General features: G+C 36.8%; 1 protein-coding gene across 1 annotated transcript in view; it reads right to left on the bottom strand.

Moving 5' to 3' along the window:
• Positions 1-23105, bottom strand: part of SLC2A13 (solute carrier family 2 member 13) — a 352860-nt gene that overhangs the window by 48700 nt on the left and 281055 nt on the right. The window lies entirely within an intron of this gene.

Raw genomic sequence — 23105 nt, forward strand, 5'->3', positions numbered from 1 at the left:
AAATTCTTTCCACATAATTTTCATTTTACTTCCTTAATGATCATGGAATGCAAGCAAATGCTATTACTTCTATTTTAAAAATCAGCAAGCTGAAGTTCAGAGAGGTAAACTACATGACTCAAGGTGATAATCTGGTCAGTTAGTGAGTCCAGACACATATCAAAGTCTTCTGACTCTTTGTTATACAAAAGAGCTAAGCTGCACATTGATTTTTAGACCTTCTGAAAGAAACTTCCTTCAAACCATACACCCAACTATAAGTCAGAAATATAAAAAGAGGAAACAGAATAAGGCAGAAAAAACTGTGAACTATGCTGGGTATGGTGATGGTGTGGCCTTTATTGTTAACTACTGCCATTGCCACTACAAGTTTCTCAAAAATGTAAGGCCTTCTCCAATGACACAGAATCATCCAGAAGAATAAAACTGAGAGATTCTTAATTGAAAAGTATCTTAATATATGCTAGCTACAATGACATAACTTCTTATATTTCTAGTCTGGGAAAAATAAATAACCATATTTTAGCTAAGTTATATCACAGCCCACCATTCTAGAAAAAAGAGCCAATGCCAAATAATTGTAGCATTAAAACTGCAGAAGTAAAATAATCTGTTAATGTTTATGTTTCAGAATCACTTACTGATATGAAAACATGGATTTCTATTCTCCCTTCAGTTCTGAGCCTATTTTTTGTAAAAGAAATTCAATTTGATGTTCAAGTCTTATTCAATTAGCTATACTACAGACCCTACAGTGTTTGTAAAATCCTAACTGTAACATTTAAATCCATGAGGCATATAATGTATCTTAGACTGATACTGAACTGAGGTCTGAATCGGTTTCACTAGAATTTCTGTACTTCTTTTTAATTTTTGTGAACTAGGTGTTTGTTTCTGGGTCCATGCTTTATTGTCATACTTCCCAGAATATGTACTGATGTGCTACAAAATAGAATAGCATATTTTCTAGGAGTAGAAGTTTTTCTGGGGGATGGGGTGAGACGGTGGAGTAAGAGGATTCTAAGCTAACCTTGTCCCATGGACACACTGAAATAACAGCTATGTCTATGCATCCAACTCTGAAAATGACCTAAAACTGCTAGAAAAAACCTTCCATAATTAATTGTAGAGAGGAGCCCAGCAGAGACGTGGTTAAGAACCAACCCCCCAGCAGGACTAACCACAAAGAGGAGGGACACCACAAGCCCAGAGAAGCAGACCCCACACCAGGCACCCTTGACACTGGGGACACATACTGATAAGACAAGTCCCCATAACACCTGGCTTTGAAAACCAACAAGGCTTAACTTCAGGAGCTTTAAAATCAGCAGGGCATAACTCTGGGAGAGTGAAAGTAAACTGAATCTCCACCCTTAAAGAGGCAGCATAATAAGTAACTTGGCCTCGACGTAGCATAGAAGTAGTAGTTTGGAAAGTGGCTAGGGGACATGTGAAGGAGATTTATTCACTAATCTTAGAAAGTGTATTGGAGGAGCAGGGATCTTCAGATTTGTCTGGAGACAAAAGTGCTGGTAGGTGCCATTTCTCACCCCCTGCTCTGGCCTAGATAACCAGGCACCTGTAGAAGGCAGTGCTAACACTCTCCATCATACCTTGCTAAACGATGTGTCCCAACCGCACATTCCCCTGCAAGTGTGCCACATTCAACCCACCCACTTTGGCAAGCATCCCTCCAAAGTGACTCCTGCCTCACCACAGATTGCAGGAAGCCTTGGCAGGGACTGGCATCATGCCAAAGTAACTCCTACCCTAGCGATGTGGGAGATAACCTCACACACCAGTGCACTGTCATTTCTAGCAGCCCAACCTCTTAGCAGGCTTCCCAAGGGAGCAAGACCTGCCCTACAGTGCATCTCCAACTATGGCAGAGAGAATCACTGCACACAGTAAGCCTGATTGCCAGCCCTGCCCATCAACGAGCCCCTGGCAGCTTCAGACAAGCCTCCCAACAGCACAGAGACCAAACCTGCTCAGGGTGCCCACTGTAGGCAAAAGAGGTCATTGCAGCCAACTGGGCTGAAAGCAATCACAGCTCAGCCAAAAGAGGACAGCCCATGTAGCCCACACAGGGGATACCTCTGGAGCATGTGGGGTTCTGGTAACTAGGGGTAATGTGCTACAGGGCACCAAAGGAACTCTCTGACACAAGGCCAGTGCTTTCAAGACCAAGAGAGGTAGTTGACCTATCTAATATATAAAAACAAAAACAGAGACGTAGACAAAGGAATATGAGGAGACAAAGGAATATGTTCCAAATGAAAAAAACAGAAAACATTACAGTAAAAGAGCTAAATGAAGCAGAAATAAGCAATATACGTGATAAAGAATTCAAAGTAATAGTCATAAAGATACTCACTTGAGAAAAGAGTGAATGATCTCAGTGAGAACTTCAGCAAAGAGATAGAAAAATATAACAAAAGAAATAGCCAGACCTGAATAATTCAGTAACTGAATAACGGGAGGGAGACAACAGCAGATTACAGAATGTAGAAGAACAAACTGGCAATCTGGAAGACAGGGTGATGGAAAGCAACAAAGTTGGACATCAAAAAGAAAAAAGAATAATAATAACTGAATTCAGTGACATCAAGTGTAATAACATTCACATTATAGGGATTGCAGAAGAACAGAGATGATGGGGCAAAAAACTTATTTGAAGAAGTAATAGCAGAAAACCTCCCTAATCTCAGTAAGGAAACAGACATCCAAATACAGGAGACACAGAGAACACCTAACAAGGTGAATCTATGGAGGTCCACAACAAGACACATAATAATTAAAATGACAGAGAGTAATGGCAAAGAGAGAATTTTATAAGCAACAAGGAAAAAGAAAATAATTACATACAAGGGAAACCCCATAAAGGCTATCAGCTGATTTTTCAAGCAGAAATTTTTCAGGCAAGAAAAGTCGTACATGATATATTCAAAGTACTCAAAGGAGGGGTGGCGGAGACAAACTACACCAAGAATATTCCACCTGTCAGGGTTATCACTCAGAATAGAAGGACAGCTAAAAAGCTCCCCAAACAAAAGTGAGAAGAGTTCATTACCACTAAACCAGCGTTACGAGAAACACAAATGGGAATTCCTTAAGTGGAAAGAAAGGGCCATAATGAGAAGAACATTACAAAAAGAAAAAATTTCACAGAAAAGCCAACATATTAGAAGTACTAGATTAATCACTTACAAAGCTAGCATGGAGGTTCAAACACAAAGGTAGTAAAATTAATACATCTATAAAAATTACTCAAAGGATATACAAATCAGAAAGATGTAAAATATGACATCATATATGTAAAACATGCATGGGTGAATAAACATTTAGTATTTTTAGAATGTGTTAGAACTTAAGTGTCCATCAACTTAATTTGGACTGCTATACATATCAGATGTTACTTATGAACCCAAATGGTAAGAACAAATCAAAAACCTTTAACAGTTACAGAAAAAATAAAAGAGAAAGGAATGTAAGCATAGCATTAAAGAAAGCTATCAAACTACAAGGGAAGAGACCAAGAAGAAGAAAGGAACAGAGAACCACAATCAACTGGAAAACAATTAACGTCACAGTAAATGTATACCTATCAATAATTACTTTAAATATAAGTGGACTAAATGATCAAATCAAAAGACAGAGGATGACTGAATGGATAAAAGACAAGACCCATCTATATGCTGCCTACCTAAGACTCACCTCAGACCTAAAGAGACACAGACTGAAAGTGAAGGGATGGAAAAACATATACCATGCAAATGGAAGTAAAAAAGGAAGCCAGGGTACCAATACTTATATCAGACAAAACAGACTTTAAATCAAACACTGTAGCAAGAGACAGAGGGCACTACATAATGATAAAAGGATCAATCCAGTAAGAGGATATACCAATTATAAATATCTATGCACCCAAAATCGGGGTACCTAAATACATAAAGCAAATATTAACAGACATAAAGGGAAAAATTTACAGTAAAATAATAATAGTAGGGAATTTTAACACCTCACTTATACCAATGGATAGATCATGCAGACAGAAAATCAAGAAAACAGTGGCTTTAAACAACACATTAGATGAGATGGACCTAACAGATACATACAGAACATTCCATACAAGTGCAGCAGGATACACACTTTTTCAAGTACACATGGGATATTCTATAGGATAGACCACATGTTAGGCATTAAAACAAGTGTTAATACATTAAAGAAGACTGAAATCATATCAATCATCTTTTCTGACTACAATGATATGAATCTAGAAATGAGTTAACAAAAAATGTGGAAAAACACAAAAACATGAAGGCTAAACAACATGCTACTCAACAATGAGTGTGTCAAACAAAGGGGAAATAAAAAAATTCACAGAGACAAATAAAAATAAAAACACAATGGTCAAAAAATCCTTGGGACAGAACAATAGCAACTTTATGAGGGAGGTTTATGGGGATACAGTGCTACCTAAAAAAATGAGAAAATCCCTCCAAAACAGCCTAACCTTACACCTAAAGGAGCTAGAAAAAGAACAAATCCCAAAGCTAGATGAAGGAGGGAAATAATAAAAGATTAGAGCAGACATAAACAAGATAGAGTAAAAGAACGATAGAAAAGATAAATGAAAACAAGAGCTGGTTTTTGAAAAGATAAAATTGATAAACCTTTAGCCAGACTCATTAAGAAAAAAAGAAGATGCAAATAAAGTTAGAAATGAAAGAGGAGAAAAAACTGACATCACAGAAATACAAAAGATTATAAGAGAATATTATGAGAAAATACATACCAACAAATTGGGCACACTAGAAGAAATGGATTAATTGCTAGAAACATACAATCTTCCAAAACTGAATCAGGAAGAAATAGAAAATCTGAACAGACTTACGATAACTAGTAATGAAACCAAATCAGTAATCAAAAAACTCACAACAAACAAAAGGCCAGAACCAGATGACTTCACAAGTGTATTCTCCCCAAACGTTTAAAGAACAGTTAATACCTATTCCCAAACTATTCTGAAAAATAGAAGCGGGAGGAAAACTTCCAAATTCTTTGAGCAGACAAAAACACTATAAGCAATGAAAACTACAGGCCACTATCTCTGATGAACACAGAAGCAAAAATCCCCAATAAATATTAGCAAATGGAATTGAACAATACATTAAAAGAATTATTCACCATAATCAGGTGGGATTTATTCTGAGGATGCACAGATGGTACAATATTCACAAATAAAGCAATGTGATACATCATATTAATAAGAGGGAGGATAAAAACCATATGATCATCTCAATAGATGCAGAAAAAGCATTTGAAAAAATACAATGTTCATTAATGGTAAAAACTTTTGATGATGTGGATTTAGAGGCAACATAGATTATAAAGACCATATATGAAAGACTCACAGCTAAGATCATACTTAATGGTGAAGAACTGAAAGCTTTTCCTCTAAGATCAAGAATAAGACAGTGATGTCCACACTCACCGCTTTTATTCAATACAGTACTGGAAGTGCTAGCTGAAGCAATCAGGGGAAAAAGAAAAGGCATCCGAATTGGTCAAGGATAAGTAAAATTGCCATTTTTGCAGAAGACATGATAATATATATAGAAAACCCTGAAGACTCCACCAAAAAAACCTATAAGAACTGATAAATAAATGCAGAAAAGTTGCAGGATACAAAAGTAATATACTAAAATCTGTTGATTTTCTACACTAATAACAAAGTAGCAGAAAGAGAAATTAAGAAAACAATTCCATTTACAATTACACACAAAAAGAATAAAATACCTAGAAATAAATTTAACTAAGGAGGTGAAAGACCTATACTCTGCAAATGGTAAGACGCTGATGAAAGAAATAGCAGATGACTCAAACAAAGGGGAAAATATTCCTTTCTCATGGATTGGAAGTGTCTCATTAAAATGTTTATATCACCCAAAGCAATCTACAGACTCAATGCTACTATATGCTACTCAATATGCTACTCAATATGCTACAAAGCTATAGTAATCAAAGCAGCATGGTACTGGCATGAAAACAGACACATGAAACAGGGTAAGAGAGCCCAGAAACAGACCCACACCTATATGGTCAATTAATCTGCTATAATGGATTCAAGAATATATAATGGGCAAAAGACATTCTTTTCAATAAATTATGTTGAAAAAACTGGGCAGCTAAATGCAAAACAATGAAACTGGACCACTTTCTCACACCATATACAACAAACAAACAAACACCTCAAAAGGGATTAAAGACCTAAATGTGAGACCTGAAACCATAAAAGTCCTAGGAGACAGCACAGGCAGTAATCTCTTGGACATCATCTTTAGCAGCCAATTAATGGATATGTCTTCTCATGCAAGGGAAACAAAATATGGGAATATGCCAAAATAAAAACCTTCTGCACAGCAAAGGACACATCCACAAAACCTTTAAAAGGCAACCTAGTGAATGGGAGAAGTTATTTGGATATGATATGTCTGATAAGGAGTTAATACCCAAAATCTATAAAAGAACTTCTACAACACCAAAAAACCCCCAAACAGTTTGATTAAAAAATGGGCAGAGGACTGAATAGACATTTTTCCAAAGAAGACATACAGATGGCCAATGGGCACATGAAAAGATGCTCAATGTCACTGACCATCAGGAAAATGCAAGTCAAAACCACAATGAGAGATCACTTCACACCAGTTAGAATGGCTAGAATCAAAAAGACAAGAAATAAGTGTTGGCGAGGATATGGAGAAAAGGGAACACTCACACAGTACTGGGGGGAATGTAAATTGGTGCAGCCACCGTGGAAAACAGTTATCAAAGTTCCTCAAAAAATTAAAAATAGAAATACCATGTTAAAAAAAAAAAGAAATACCATGTGAAACAGTAATTCTACTACTGGGTATGTACCCAAAGAAAACAAAAACACGAATTCAAAAATACGCACCTCTATGTTTACTGAAACATCATTTACAATGGCCAATATATGGAAACAACCCAAGTGTCCATTGATAGATGAACGGATAAAGAAGATGTGCTCTCTGTGTATGTGTGTCTGCCCAGAAATATTACTCAGCCATAAATAATATGAGTTTTGCCATCTGTGACAATGTGGATGGACTTAGAAGGTATAATGCTAAGTGAAATAAGTCAGATAGACTAATACCATAAGATTTCATTAATATGTGGAATCTAAGAAACAAAACAAACAAATGCTTACAAACCCCAAACTCCAAACATTTAAATACAGAGAACAAACTGGTGGTTGCAAGAGGGGAGGTGGGTGGAATGCATGGGTGAAGTAGATGAAGGCAATTAAGAGGTACGAACATCCAGTTGTGATAAAGTAAGTCACAGAGGTGAAGAGTACAGCACAGGAAACATAGTCAACAATCCTGGCGGAACATCGTATGGTAACAGATGGTGACTAACTGTGGTGAGCACTGAGTAATGTAGAAAATTGTCAGATCAATATGTTGTGCACCTGAAAATAATAGAATTGGATGTTAATTATACTTCAGTTAAAAAAAAGTCTTCCTTTTCCCATGTAAAATATGAAGGATGAAATGAGAGGTAATGGTGATGGGGCTGCCCAGGAAAAAAAAAAAAAGATAATAAAAACAATTATAATATTAAACTGACCATGGTTGTATTTAGAATACAAAGAAAAATTCATACAAATTTTTAAAAATACTACATTAAAACAAACAAAACCTGCTCTTTCATGGGTCTCTCTGGGCTAAACGGACAGAACTTCTACCCATTCGCCTCTATTCTACTTAGCTCTGGGGGATAAATTGGTGAAAAGCAACATTCTACTGAATTCAAAGAATTCTGAGTATTACTATATTTAAGAGTTTGAAAGACATTAATAAAAGTGCTTAGAGGATCACGTGCTTTGAACTTGTTTTATAACGAATGCACTAGGGACGCCTGATCATTTATTTTATCCGTTGCGAACATAGTTCTATTTCAATATGGTTTGGCCCATTTCCAATTCCAGAATGCCAAGACCCACAAACACCTTGAGGGAAAAAAAATGTAATAAAAGAATATGTAGGTAGTGAGTGACTTTATCCTTCTTGTTTTAAAACAGCTGCACACACAGACCATCTCATTCAATCTCTAATCTGTAAAAGAGTTCCTTGTATTTGGGAAAACACAAACTTCCTTGAACATCTCAGGAGTACTCAGAACAAATTCAGAAGGGCTAGAGAGTCGCTTTTTAAAGAATCATACCCCTTACAACCAGTGAATTGTGTGTTGCTTATACTGGGGGTGGTGTCTGTGTGTGGGGGCAGGATGAGGAGGCTGCCCGCTGAGGCAGGTCAGAGGTAAAGCCACGGGACGGTCAGCTCCGTGCCTCCTCCTGTTGAGGAGGGGCTCTGCCAGCTTTTGACTGTGGATCATCTGCCCCACAGATATGTAACACCCAGTCATTTATATTCTATTAGCTCCTCACTTAATGCAGGAAACAAGGTCTTGCCTGAAATGAAGATGCTGTACTATAGGACATGAAATGTTTCTAGAAGCCAACTGAGGAAAGTAACTGATGACTGCCCAGGGGTTTCATCACACAAAGACACAGCACTTTGCATGCACATTCATAAAGGAATGATCTCTGCACAGTAGATAATAATATTTAAGGCTATGTAGACTATTTTTTTTTTGAATTTTAAAATTTTTTTATAATTTTTTATTATGTTAATCACCATACAGTACATCCCTAGTTTTTGATGTAGTGTTCTAAGATTCATTACTAGTGCATAACACCCAGTGCACCATGCAATATGTGCCCTCCTTAATACCCATCACCAGCCTATCCCAATCCCCCACCCCCTCCCCTCTGAAGTCCTCAGTCTGTTTCCCAGAGTCCACAGTCTCTCATGGTTCATTCCCCCTTCTGTTTACCCCCCCCTTCATTCTTCCCGTCCTTCTCCTACCGATCTTCCTGCTATTTCTTATGTTCCATAAATGAGTGAAACCATGTGATAATTGTCTTTCTCTGCTTGACTTATTTCACTTAGCATAATCTCCTCCAGTCCCGTCCATGTTGCTGCAAATGTTGTGAAATCATTCTTTTTGATGGCTGAGTAATACTCCATTGTATATATGGACCACATCTTCTTTTTTTTTTTTAATGATTTTTTATTATGTTAGTCACCATACAGTACATCCCCAGTTTCCGATGTAAGGCTCGATGATTCATTAGTTGTGTATAACACCCAGTGCACCATGCAATACGTGCCCTCCTTACTACCCATCACCAGCCTATCCCATTCCCCCACCCCCTTCCCCTCTGAGGCCCTCAGTTTGTTTCTCATAGTCCATAGTCTCTCATGTTTCATTCCCCCTTCTGATCACCCCCCCTTCTTCATCCCCCTCTTACCCCACCGACCATCCCAGTTCCTATGTTCCATAGATGAGAGAAATCATATGATAGTTGTCTTTCTCTGCTTGACTTATTTCACTTAGCATTATCTCCTCCAGTGCCGTCCATGTTGAAGCAAATGTTGAGAACTCATTCTTTCTGATAGCTGAGTAATATTCCATTGTATATATGGACCACAACTTCTTAATCCAGTCATCTGTTGAAGGGCATCTCGGCTCCTTCCACGATTTAGCTATTGTAGACAATGCTGCTATGAACATTGGGATGCATATGGCCCTTCTCTTCACTACATCTGTATCTTTGGGGTAAATACCCAGTAGTGCAATTGCTGGATCATAGGGTAGTTCAATTTTTAACTTTCTAAGGGACCTCCACACTGTTTTCCAAAGTGGCTGTACCAAGTTGCATTCCCACGAACAGTGTAAGAGGGATACCCTTTGTCCACATCCTCTTCAACATTTGTTTCCTGCTGTGTCAATTTTTGCCATTCTAACTGGCGTAAGGTGGTATCTCAATGTGGTTTTGATTTGAATTTCCCTGATGGCTAATGATTTTGAACATTTTTTTCATGTGTCTGTTAGCCATTTGTATGTCTTCATTGGAAAACCGTCTGTTCATATCTTCTGCCCATTTTTTTATTTGATTATTTGTTTCCCATGTATTGAGTTTGAGAAATTCTTTGTAGATCTTGGATACTAGTCTTTTATCTGTAGTGTCATTTGCAAATACCTTCTCTCATTCCACTGGCTGCCTCTTAGTTTTTTTGACGGTTTCCTTGGCTGTGCAGAAGCTTTTTATCTTGATGAAGTCCCACAAGTTCGTTTTTTCTTTTGTTTCTCTTGCCTTTGGAGATGTGTCATGAAAAAAGTTGCCGTGGCCAATATCAAAGAGGTTGCAGCCTATGTTCTCCTCTATGATTTTGATCGATTAATTATGAAGAGATTGAAGTAGTGATCAAAAACCTCCCGAAAAACAAGATGGATTCCCTGGGGAATTCTACCAAACATTCAAAGAAGAAATAATACCTATTCTCCTAAAGCTGTTCCAAAAAATAGAAACAGAAGGAAAACTACCAAACTCATTCTATGAGGCCAGTATTACCTTGATCCCCAAACCAGGCAAAGACCCCATCAGAAAGGAGAATTACAGACCGATTTCCCTGATGAATATGGACGCCAAAATTCTCAACGAGATCCTAGCTAATAGGATCCAACAGTACATTAAAAGGATTATCCATCATGACCACGTGGGATTCATACCTGGGATGCAAGGGTGGTTCAACATTTGCAAATAGATCAGTGTGAAAGATCATATCAACAAGAAAAGAGTCAAGAACCATATAATCCTCTCAATTGATGCAGAAAAAGCATTTGACAAAATACAGCACCCTTTCCTGATTAAAACCCTTCAGAGTGTAGGGACAGAGGGAACATTCCTCAATTTCATAAAAACCATCTATGAAAAGCCTACAGCAAATGTCATTCTCAATGGTGAAAAGCTGAATGCCTTTCCCTTAAGATCAGGAACACGACAAGGATGCCCACTCTCACCATTATTATTCAACATAGTACTAGAAGTCCCTGCAACAGCAATCAGACAAGAAAAAGGGATAAAGGGTATCCAAATTGGCAAAGAAGAAGTCAAACTGTCTTTCTTCACAGATGACATGATACTTTATATGGAAAACCCAAAAGAAGCCACCCCCAAACTACTAGAAGTTATAGAGCAATTCAGTAATGTGGTGGGATACAAAACCAATGCTCAGAAATCAGTTGCATTTCTATACACGAACAATGAGACTGAAGAAAGAGAAATTAGGGAATCCATTCTATTTATAATGGCACCAAAAATCATACGTTACTCGGAGTTAACTTAACCAGAGATGTAAAGGATCTATATTCTAGAAACTACAGATCATTCTTGAAAGACATTGAAGAAGACACAAAAAGATGGAAAAATATTCCATGCTCATGGATCGGAAGAATAAACATAGTTAAAATGTCTATGCTACCCAGAGCAATCTACACTTTCAATGCCATCCCGATCAAAATACCAATGACATTTTTCAAAGAACTGGAACAAACAACCCTTAAATTTGTGTGGAACCAGAAAAGGCCCCGAATCGCCAAGGAATTGCTGAAAAGGAAAAACAAAGCTGGGGGCATCACGATGCCGGATTTCAAGCTGTACTACAAAGCTGTGATCATCAAGACAGCATGGTACTGGCTCAAAAACAGACACACAGACCAATGGAACAGAATACAGAACCCAGAAATGGACCCTCGGCTCCTTGGGCAACTAATCTTTGACAAAGCAGGAAAAAAAATCCAGTGGAAAAAAGACAGTCTCTTCAATAAATGGTGCTGGGAAAATTGGACAGCTACATGCAAAAGCATGAAACTTGACCACTCTCTCAACTCCATACACAAAGATAAACTCCAAATGGATGAAAGACCTCGACATAAGACAGGAATCCATCAAAAAGATATATAGACTATTTCATCTTCAGCTTTTTATAAATATTTTAAATAGGTAAATTTTAAAAATATCTATATCTAGGGTATAGAGACACCAAACACCAAGTCTGTAAGAAAAGCTCAAAGCTGTCAGTCTAATCAGGACCTTGCCAATATACCTGGGGCAATTCTGTTTACTTCAAAGGCAGTTCCTTGCCCAGCCCGGAGAAATGGAGAGATGGACAACTGAGGACACTCCAGCAAAGGCTGACTATGGTCCCAGAATGTTTGCTGAGCTGGCTTCAAGATGTGTCTTCCTTGAACTTCTCTAGGCTTGTCTCATTTTATCTTCATTATATTTTCCTCTAGTTTCTTCTGTCTTTCCAATGTGGATACCTTTGTGGTAACATTGTCCAGCTCTTTATCATCTACCCATGCTTCCTAGTTGACTGTGCACCCCTACTCTGCTGGAGAGCTTCCTTGGGTCACTCCTCTGACCCAAGTGACACCCTTGGGTTTGTGATCCCCCTTTCCTTTCCTGGCCAAATAAAGGAAAGCAGAATCTGTCTAGTTTACCTGTTTCTCTTGTTAATCTGTCTTATTACAGAGCCCAGCCCAGAACCTAAGATGGGTAGAGAAAAACATTCCTCCTTTACGCTAACGTGGTATCCCAGAGCTTGCCTCCTTTCTGGCTCAGGGCAGACAGAAATAATCACGTAAAAGTCCTCAGACTTGGAGTCAGAGAAACATGAAAAACGTATGATTTCACTCATATGTTGAATTTAAAAAGCAAAACAGATGAATGTAAGGGAAGGGAAGGAAAAATAAGATGAAAATTGAGAGGGAGGCAAACCAAGAGAGACTTTTTTTTTTATAATAATTTTTTATTATATTATGTTAGTCACCATACAGTACATTCCTAGTTTTTGATGTAAAGTTCCATGGTTCATTATTCGCGTATAACACCCAGTGCACTATGCAATATGTGCCCTCCTAAACCATGAGAGACTCTTAATCACAGGATAGACACTGAAGGTTGCTGGAGGGCAGATGGGTGGGGGCTGGAGTAACTGGGTGATGGGCATTAAGGAGGGCACTTGATGTAATGAGTACTGGGTGTTTTATGCAACTGATGAATCACTATATTCTACCTCTGGAACTAAAAAAAAAAAAGAAAGAAAGAAAGAAAGAAAAAACCTCCTCAGACTTAATTGAACAGCAGTCCTAAATATGTTTCCTGGTTTAACTATAAAAGACACGAAATATTTCAATGTACCTTCTGAATCCCTATTTAAAGGAGCAGAGTTGTAACCACAGACCAAGAAGTATTTGCTCCCAAGTATTAGATATCTTATGAATCGATAAAGAACTGACAATAATAGCTCGATTACAGGGAAGGAGATGTTCTGGGCAAATACATCCTTTGTGTTACTAACTCTGGTGTTACTAAAAGTAGCTCTGTGACACTGCGCAGGGCAAGGGCATTTTTCTGCTTTGTAAACACCTCTGAAATTCGTTTTTGCATGTGTTTGACTTGGTTGATCTCCTCCAATTTTTTAGGAATATCAAGCTCTGCAATCCTATTTTAGGTCATTAAGAGCTCAGTCAATGTTTGTTGAATAATTAAATCGGCAGAAAAATGTAGAAATTAAGTTTCATACACATTTTCCCTCAGATGGTAACTATAGCCTGACACAGACGTAGAAAAGTTTCAGATGTTTTTAACATATAAAATGCTGACTTTGCACTGTCGGTTTCTCTCATCCCTTGATTCTCCTGAGCAGAATTGTGATCACCTGTTTCCTAAGCCAAATAATTAAAAAATAACAATAGGCCTGCATAATCAAGAATTTCCTAAAAGTTCAATGTTAAAACAAATAAGCTGATTTCCCATTACCAATCAACCAGGCTGCACCCACAGGAAAAACAAACAAAAAACAGTATAGTTACAGGAACAATAGTTTCACATCCCTGATGCTTTAGAAGTTTTGACAGCCTGAGTGCTTTAATAAATGGGTGTCCATGCATCACACAGCAATCTCATTTTTAAGCTTCCAATGAAATTTTTGTCAAGAAAAATAATGCTCCTTGAAACATTATTCACAAGAACCAAGATATGGAGACAACTGAAGTGTCCACAAGCAGATGGATAAAAAAATATCACGTGTGTATATGCGTGCATGCATACACGTGTGTACACAATGGCATAGTATTCGGCCATAAAAAAGGAGGAAATCCTACCATTTGTGACAACGTGGATGAACTAGGAGGTCATTATGCTAAGTGACATAAATCAGATGCAGAAAGACTGTGATCTGCTCGTGAGTCAAGCTCACAGAACCAGAGAATGGAATGGTAGTTGCAGCAGCTGGGAGGTGGGGAAATGAGAGGCTGATCAAAGGGCACAAACTTCCAGTTACAACATGAACAAATTCCAGGATGTCACGTACAGCATGGTGATTACAATGAATACTACTGTACTGAATACTTGGAATTTGCTGAGAGTAAGTCTTCTATGTTCTTACTGGACACACAGTAACTATGAGGTGCTGGACGTGTTAACTGGATCGTGGTAAGCATTTTACAATACATACATGTATTAAATCATCAGGTTGTGTACATCTAAAAACATCATGATGTACATACTCAATACATATAATTTTGTCATTCAAATCTCAATAAAGCTGAAAAAGTTAATAAATTTTCAGGAGCTTTAAAAGCTCATAAAATAAATTAATGATTTATAAGTGACTTTATACTTTGGACACTTTTTCCTCAGTTATGTCACAGGCAGTTCAAGTAAGCCATTGTGATAGAAGGAATTCAACACATTTAAAAATATTTTCTAAGGTAGGAATACATAATTTTGCAAATACCTACAGTCCATATTTTGTATCTGAAATACTCTGTCCTACAGTTTGCCACAAACTTTCATTCCTCAAGCCTTCCATTAATTGAGATTCCTAAAAGCTAGGGCTGCTTTTTTAAATGTTGCACATTCTAAAACTTATTTTCGCAAACTTTCTCTTCTAAATGTCCTTGACCCTAAGCAGTATATTTGGCAAATATTTTTCTTTATGTACTTATAAAAGGAATTTCAATTTCTTTAGAGTAACTTTAAAGTATACTTGTATAAATGTTGCTACCTATCTGTCCTAGATTATCAATCTTGAAGTAATGTCTGTGTATTTTTAATATATTTCTAACAGCACGTAGCAGAATATCAAATACTAATGTTTAAAATGAAAGTACAAAAAGCCTCTTTGTATTTCTAGCTACAGATGCCTTACTAGTGTGAACTGAATTTAAATTCTGTTATAAAATTCAACATACCAATAATTAAGCATAAGAATATTAATATTTATGGGTTTGTTCATGCAGAACAGCTCTATATCCAACCTTTTCCCCAAAACTCATATATCAAATAAACGACAGAAAGTTAAAATACATTTTTTTGTTGTATTTTTCAGAGGGTTCTAGGGCACAGGCACCTCTGAAATGAAAATAAAGTTGGCTAACACTTGGGACTGTTTATTTTAAAAATAACATTCTTGGATAAAATAAGACAGCACTCATCATAAGAGGACAAGTGATAATACAGTCAAGGGTGTTACAATGAACTCTTCCTCGAAATCCCAGGACAGAACAACTAAGTTTCGATGGTTTTCAGGCAGCCACTTTAGCACTGTTTGGAAACAACAGGAATTCCGATGGGCACTGGTTCATGCAGGTCCATGAAAATTCCAAATGGTACGACGTGGTTGTTACTGTAAAAACGGTACGTGTCGTAAATCTAGATTTAAGGGGTTTAAACTATTTTGATGATTTTTTTTTAAAGCTATCACTGAAACCATGAGAGTAGGAAGGACCTTAATGATGGGTACTGAGGCAGCAAGTCTGACTGGCACAACTGGAGTTTAGGTTCACACATGCTCTCTAGCAGGAGACTTTCTGAGAGTATTTGGATTTCGAATGCTGTCCTTTCTGTATCCACAGCAACATGAGTAATCTTTCCTTTAAATGTCTTTAATAAAATATGTAGGAGTATTTTACTTTATTTTTTTAAAGATTTACTTATTTTAGAGAGAGAGAGCGCGAGTGAGAGAACAAGCACACGTGCAGGGAGGAGGGGCAGAGGGAGAGGGAGAGAGAATCTCCAGCAGACTCCCCTCTGAGCGCAGAGCTGGACCCATGAGATCATGACCAGAGCCAAAACCAAGAATCAGATGCCTAACCGACTGCACCACCAGGCACCCCTATAACATGTTAAAATGCAGATATCAGCCATCCACATTCCTTGTATTAGATTTCCAAATGCCTTGCCTTACCCTCCTTCTACCTGTTCTTTTAAAAATTCTTCCTTCTTTTTTCGACCAGGATTTTATCTTTTAAATCCAAAGCCATTCACATTAGTCCCTACTTAAAAATCTTAATAGCCCTCTACCCCTATAGTAGTATTCCCCAAACCAAGGCACTGAGTAACCCCCTTTGCGACTGTTTACCATATTTTTTGTTTTCCTGTATTGTTACTTAATAGTTTTTAAAAATGAGCTTCCTTTTAAAACTTACATAAAGAAAATTCCACTGTGGAATACAGCTTATCTTGCTTTCTCAGTCAGAAGAGAAGAGGTTATGCAGAGTTAACAAAAGAGCCCCAAATCCCAGTGCCATGTAGGGCTACCATGTCATATGCTCACACAGATCCATATGAGGTCAGGTACAGTTCTACTCCACATTTTCTTTATTCTGTGACCAAAGCTAATGGAACACCTTCTATTCTGGGACATTGCCAACTTTACTCCAGAAGAAAAAGAGGACATGACAAATCCTTACTCTTAAAGCTTCGGCTTAAAAGTGGCGTGGATTGGTTCCACTCGCATTTCTTTGGCCAGAGCAAGTCATGTGGAAAAACCTAGTCCTTCCCTGGCTAGTGCTGCAGATATTTTGAACAATAATACAATCAACCACACTTGCCAAGAATAGAAGATAGTTATGTAAAGAAAACACAATGCTAATAATTTCTAGTTAGATAATGTTTCCTGCCAAGTGTTAAAATCACACTAGTGCCAACTGATCGATCTTTCTTTTCTTTCTTTCTTTCTTTCACCTTTAGAGACTGGGTTTATTTCACTCAATATAACTTGCTTCACTCAACATAATTTGCTTTGATTTTCTTAATATATTAGGAATATTTGGAAGAGAACTGTATCTCACCATGTGATACCATGTCTTATCCACAACCAGGTATCACATAAAGTCATTCACCTAAAATCACTGGCAGTATGCTTTCCATACCTATAAAACATACCTATAAATATCAAATTAAAATTCCTAAATCAAGCTGACAGCTGGATTTAAACTCACATTTCCAGTATCAGCTCCAGTCATGCATTTTCCTTCCTCATCATTCCCTCGACCCCCTTTTTGATAAATCCCAACCTCCCCAGACTCCATCTCTGCCACAGCACATCTTCTGCTTAAATGCACCATTATTTGAGGAACTGAGACTTGGCAATGTTATTTTCTACTTACCAAGCACATGCAATTCAAGCCTTGGCCTTGGCCCTGTCCTTACCCTAAAAAAGTCTCATAGTCTTCTTTAGTCTTTTTTACTGAAAAATAACTGACAGACTCCTTTTCAAATGAAATATGAACTGAAGAATAATTTTAAAAACATAAAAGGAACAAGGACCGACTAGAAATGTACAGTTGGGGCCTAAGATGAAGCGTAGTCAAACACATTATGAGTATTACTACTTGGATAAAACTGTTAAAATGTGTTTATTATTACAATTCAATGTCGACTACGAAATTGGACACATTAACATGGAGGAGGGAGGTAAATTATTCAGAAATGTTTTTTGCAACATAAACAGCATCATTCTGTAATAAAGTCATTAAATCCAAGAGTTAGGCTAAGTTTCTGGGCTTGAAAAAAGAAGAATCCAGAGGCATGTGAATTACTTACGGATACATGAAACTTACAAATACATACTGTAGAGCTGTAGACCTTGAAGAGATTATCTAGCCTGAGGACTTCTATTCAAGTAAAGACATGAAGGAAAGTGTAATTTAAAAACCAAAATGGATTAAAATATCCTGTATTAGATTCTCTCTCTACTTCTCTAAAATGTATGCTAGCAAAAATTAATTTTGAACTAATTATTAATTTAGAAGCATAGCTTGTGGATTTTAAATTCTTAATATGAATAATAAAAACAACAATCCCATTTGTGAATATATTAAGATACTGATATAGTTTGTTAATTACAAAATAAATTTCTTTTTCTAAATGCAAAATGGATATATACCTTTAACAGTTAAAAAAAAAAAGGTGATGAAGGTAAAATCCTGTTTTTAGCCATTTGGCCTGATTTCATAATAAACTTGATCTTACACTGTCACCATAAATACGTTGCTTCCCTTGTATACCAGTGAAAATTCTGAATATTATTTTAAAATAATTTTTAAAAAGTATTTTTCATGTAGCACAACTACATGCAATATATAGCATGCATGTACTTGAAGGACATGGTTAAGTTTTATTTTTTAAATTTTTTTAGCGTGTTAATTAGTACCAGGTAAACATTTAACATTGTTAATTAAAACTGCATCACCCATTTTTCTTTTAGAGATTCTCTTTCCTGGAAATAAGTATCAACGTAGAAGATTTCACTCAAGTTGGAACACCTCCCATTTGGAACTGCAGTACTTTCAAACCCTTATTTTCCAGTGATGGCAACCTTTCCATTTTGTCATTTAACAATTACTGTTGAATGTCTGAATGTACAAGGCACCAGCGGATTAAAAACAGCATGAGGACGCGTGGGTGGCTCAGTTCGTTAAGCGTCTGTCTTTGGCTTAGGTCATGATCTCAGGCTCCCTGCTCGGTGGGGAGTATGCTTCCCTTTGCCTCTACCTCCCCACCCAACTTGTGCTCACTCAAATAAATAAATAAATGCAAATCTTTAAAAACAGTGCACGATACAGACATCGGAATTTATAATCTAGAAGCAAAGACACATCCAAACCCAAGTCACTATCATAGAAGACAGTGTCACTATCGTATAAGGTAGCATGCAATTGCTAAAGGGCAAACGTGGGATTTCGTAAGGATCGTTTCCTGGGGCTAATCAGAGAGACTGCAAGGAAAAAGTGACATGTGATCTAGGCAAAAAATGTCAGGCAGAAGGCGGAAGAAGGAGGGTAAATTCGAGACCGAAAGCACAGTGTGAGGAAAGGCATAGAGGTGGGAAATCACAATGGGTATTAGGGTAGACAGCAAGGGATTTAGATGGGCAGGACTTCCGTGTGGGAGAGGAGTGGGATGCCGGGAAGACAGTCTGGGTGTTGCATCAGAGTGCAGCTTTGAGAAAAATATCTCTGCTGAATGAATACAATAAACCAGGCATTCAGTGTGAGTTAGAACAATGAACTGCCAAATAGGGCCTCTATCTAGCTATTTTAGTGTGCTAATTACAGAGTGAAAATGTTGTTATTATAGGAAACAAATACTGAATCAGCACATTAAGAAAGTTTGCCTCATTAGCAATACTTTTAAAGAGTCAGGATGTTTGAAGCTCCAGAATAGATTATTTATGGTTTTGTGTGTAGAGAGAGCCAGGAGAAAGGGAGGTGGATGAAGAGGCAGACAAATGAATGGAAGGTATTTTAATGCGCACCTGTTAGGAGCTTATTCTAATCTAGAAAATGTGTTATTGACAAATCTAAGAAAAACAATTAGTACAGGATACTTACCACTAACATTTACACAAGGTATTACATTTAAAAGTGTCTTCGGATACACTCTTACATAATCTTCATAAAAACCATATTGTTCAACACAACAAGTGTATTATTCCCATTGTACAGATGAGAAGTGGGGCTGAGGGAGGCCCAGACTGTCCAGGTGCCATTGACAAACAAGCTAAATGATAAAGGCTGAAATTAGAATCTATTCTGCCTTTTTTTTTTGCCTTCTTTCTAACACAGATTGAAGCAGCCAACCACAGTGGCTAAGTCAGAGGAGGCCTGTCACTCGGGACAGAGAAAAGTGACGAAAACTGTCTTTTTTTGAAGGGGAGTGGTAAAGAATTTGAAATTATTCTAAGAATATTCTACAAACATAAAAGTTCTCTGCATATTTTATTTAGTTCTTCATGTTTTTCCCTAGGTAATCTGTGCCTCACTTTTCTCTAGTAGTGAGTATACTCAAGGAATAATGCTCTAAACATATAAATAAAATGTAAGAATAAGTTAACATAAAAGAAGCAATATACATTTCTATTAAAAAGTTGTACTATCTGTTATTTGCAAACAGTAAGAACAAAACTCCTATTTTGAGGCCGCTGACCTCTAGACCTTCTACTGAGGATGAGAGAAATGCCTAATTTTAGTGTCCCCTTATCACTAGTGTACATTTCTAATATGTTTTTAAGTTAATTCTGTGAAGTACAGGAAAGTACATATACAGATTTCATGACATATTCATAATTCTAAAAAGCAAACTTTCAGTATTTATCTATTGAAAAAAGAATCATAAGGGTTAAAACTGAAAAGCATTACATCCAGAAATATTTAATCAATTAACTCACTAATGAAGCTTGGCTGATGAAAATTATACACTGGGTGCTTTTAAAAGAAGCTCAAGTTTTCATTTTAAGTAATAATTGCATTTCCTTTAGATATTTCTTTGTAATTAGTATATTTAAAATGTAGTCTAGATTTTCAGTCAAATACCATAGAATTTACTTCTACTTCTTTGCAGTAATTCCCTAATAAAATGATTAATGACAACAGCATAATGATTAATAATGATACATTATACTTTATACCTTCTAGGAGATATAAGTAATTAACAGATTTCATTGCCTTCATCAGTTCTGTGAGGTAGACAGAATGAGAGCATTATTTTTCTTTTTATGGGAATTTAGAATACATAAGAGGTTAAGGCCATATCAAATAATATTTACATATTTCCTGTGTCCATGGATATGAATAGTTCATAAATGTGGGGAATATTTATTCTATACAATATTTCATTTATGTGCCTACTACAAACCAATGTAATCTGTCAAAAAGATAAGAGTTTATAGCTTCCCAGACTGGTTACATGCTAATGATTACCAACTTTTATCATTACTTTGCTTAATTTTACTAAATTCCAGGAATGTACTCAAAAAAAACAATAGTTGCATGAAAGAATTTAAAGAGATATTAATTCATTTTGACTTGAGAATTTTAAGTTTCAGAGTTTGAAAATTACTGGTGTAGTTAATATGCAATGGGAGAAACTGCCTTGGAAATATACAGGAATATCTGTCTCAAGAGCCAGCCTTCTAAAGCCTAGGACAGAACTGGGTCTGCATCTGGATTTCCTAAAGTCTAGGCTTGAGTGCTTTCTACTCTAAGTTTGTGAAACACACAATTGCAATGTTATCAGTGTTGCCTTTATCAGTATATGCTGCAAAGCAATATAGTTGTGAAAATCAGTTTAAAAGACTAGTTTAAAAGAACTGCAGTCATTGACTATAAATGCACTCACTAAGTTTAAAAATAAGACTTACTCTTTTGCTGTGCAAAAGCTTATTATTTTGGTGTGGTCCCAATAGTTTATCTTTGCTTTTGTTTCCCTTGCTTTAGGAGACATATCCATAAATATTGCTAAGGCTGATGTCAGATTATGGCTTATGTTTTCTTCTAGTTATTTTATGGTTTCAGGTCTCACGTTTAGGTCTTTAATCCATTTTGAGTTTATTTTTGTGTGTGGTGTATGAAAGTGGTCCCATTTCATTCTTTTGCATGTAGCTGTCCAGTTTTCCCAACACCATTCATTGAAGAGACTCTTTTTCCCATTGTATATTCTTGCCTCCCCTGTCATACATTAATCGACCATAAAAGCAGGGGTTTATTTCTGGACTCTACTCTGTTCCATTGATCTGTATGTCTAGTTCTGTGCCATACTGTTTTGATTACTACAGCTTTCTAATATACCTTGAAATCTGGGATTGTGATGCTTCCAGCTATGTTCCTTTTTCTCAAGATTGCCTGGACTCTTAGAAGTCCTTTGTGATTTTAGGAATTATTTGTTCTAGCTCTGTGAAAAATACAATTGGTATTTTGATAGGGATTGCACTGAATCTGTAGATTGTTTGGATAGTATGGACATTTTAATGAGATTAATTCTTTCAATCCATGAGCATGATATAACCTTCTGTGTGTCTATGTCATCTTTGAGTTCTTTCACCATTGTCTCAGTTTTCAGAGTACGGGTCTTTCATTTCCTTGGTTACATTTATTTTAAGGTTTTTTTATTCTTTTTGATGCAACTGTAAATAGCTTCTCTTTCTGCTACTTTGTTAATAGTGTATAAAAATGCAACAGATTCCAGTATATTGATTATGTATCCTGCAACTTTACTGAATTCATTTATCAGTTTTAAGAGCTTTTTTGGTGGAGTCTCTAGGGTTTCTATATATATAGTATCACGTCATCTGTAAATAATGGCAGTTTTCTTCCTTACCAATTTGAATGCCTTTTAATTCCTTTTCTTGTCTGCCTGCTGCAATTAGGAGTTCTAGTACTGTGTTGAATAAAAGTAGTGGGAGTGGACATCCTTGCCTTGTTCCTGATCTTAGAGGAAAAGCTTTCAGTTTTCACCATTGAGTATGATATTACCTCTCGGTTTTTCATATGTAGACTTTATTAGTTTGAGGTATGTTCCCTCTAAACCCACTTTTGTTTAAAGTTTTTATCATGAACATATGCATTTTGTCAGATCTTTTTCTGCATCTATGGAAATAACCATACGGTTTTTATCCTTCCTCTTGTTAATGTGATGTATCACAACGAATGGTTTATGAATATTGAGCCACGCTTGCATCCCTGCGATCAAAGCTTTTGCACAGCAAAGGAAAGCATCAACAAAACAAATAGACAACCTAGTGAATGGGGGCAGATATCTGCAAATGATATACCTGATAAAGGGTCCACATCCAAGATATATAAAGAACTTACACAACTCAATACCAAAAACCAATCTGAAGTTGAAAAAAAAATGGGCAGAGCACCTAAGCAGACATTTTTCCAAAGAAGACATCCAGATGGCCAACAGACACACGAGAAGATGCTCAATATCGATAATCATCAGGCAAATGCAAATCAGAACCACAACGGGATAGCACCTCACACCTGTCAGAGTGGCTAGTATGAGAAAATAAGATATAACAAGTACTGATGAAGAC

The sequence above is a fragment of the Ursus arctos genome, unplaced genomic scaffold (assembly GCF_023065955.2).
Source record: "Ursus arctos isolate Adak ecotype North America unplaced genomic scaffold, UrsArc2.0 scaffold_26, whole genome shotgun sequence".
Lineage (NCBI taxonomy): Eukaryota > Metazoa > Chordata > Mammalia > Carnivora > Ursidae > Ursus > Ursus arctos.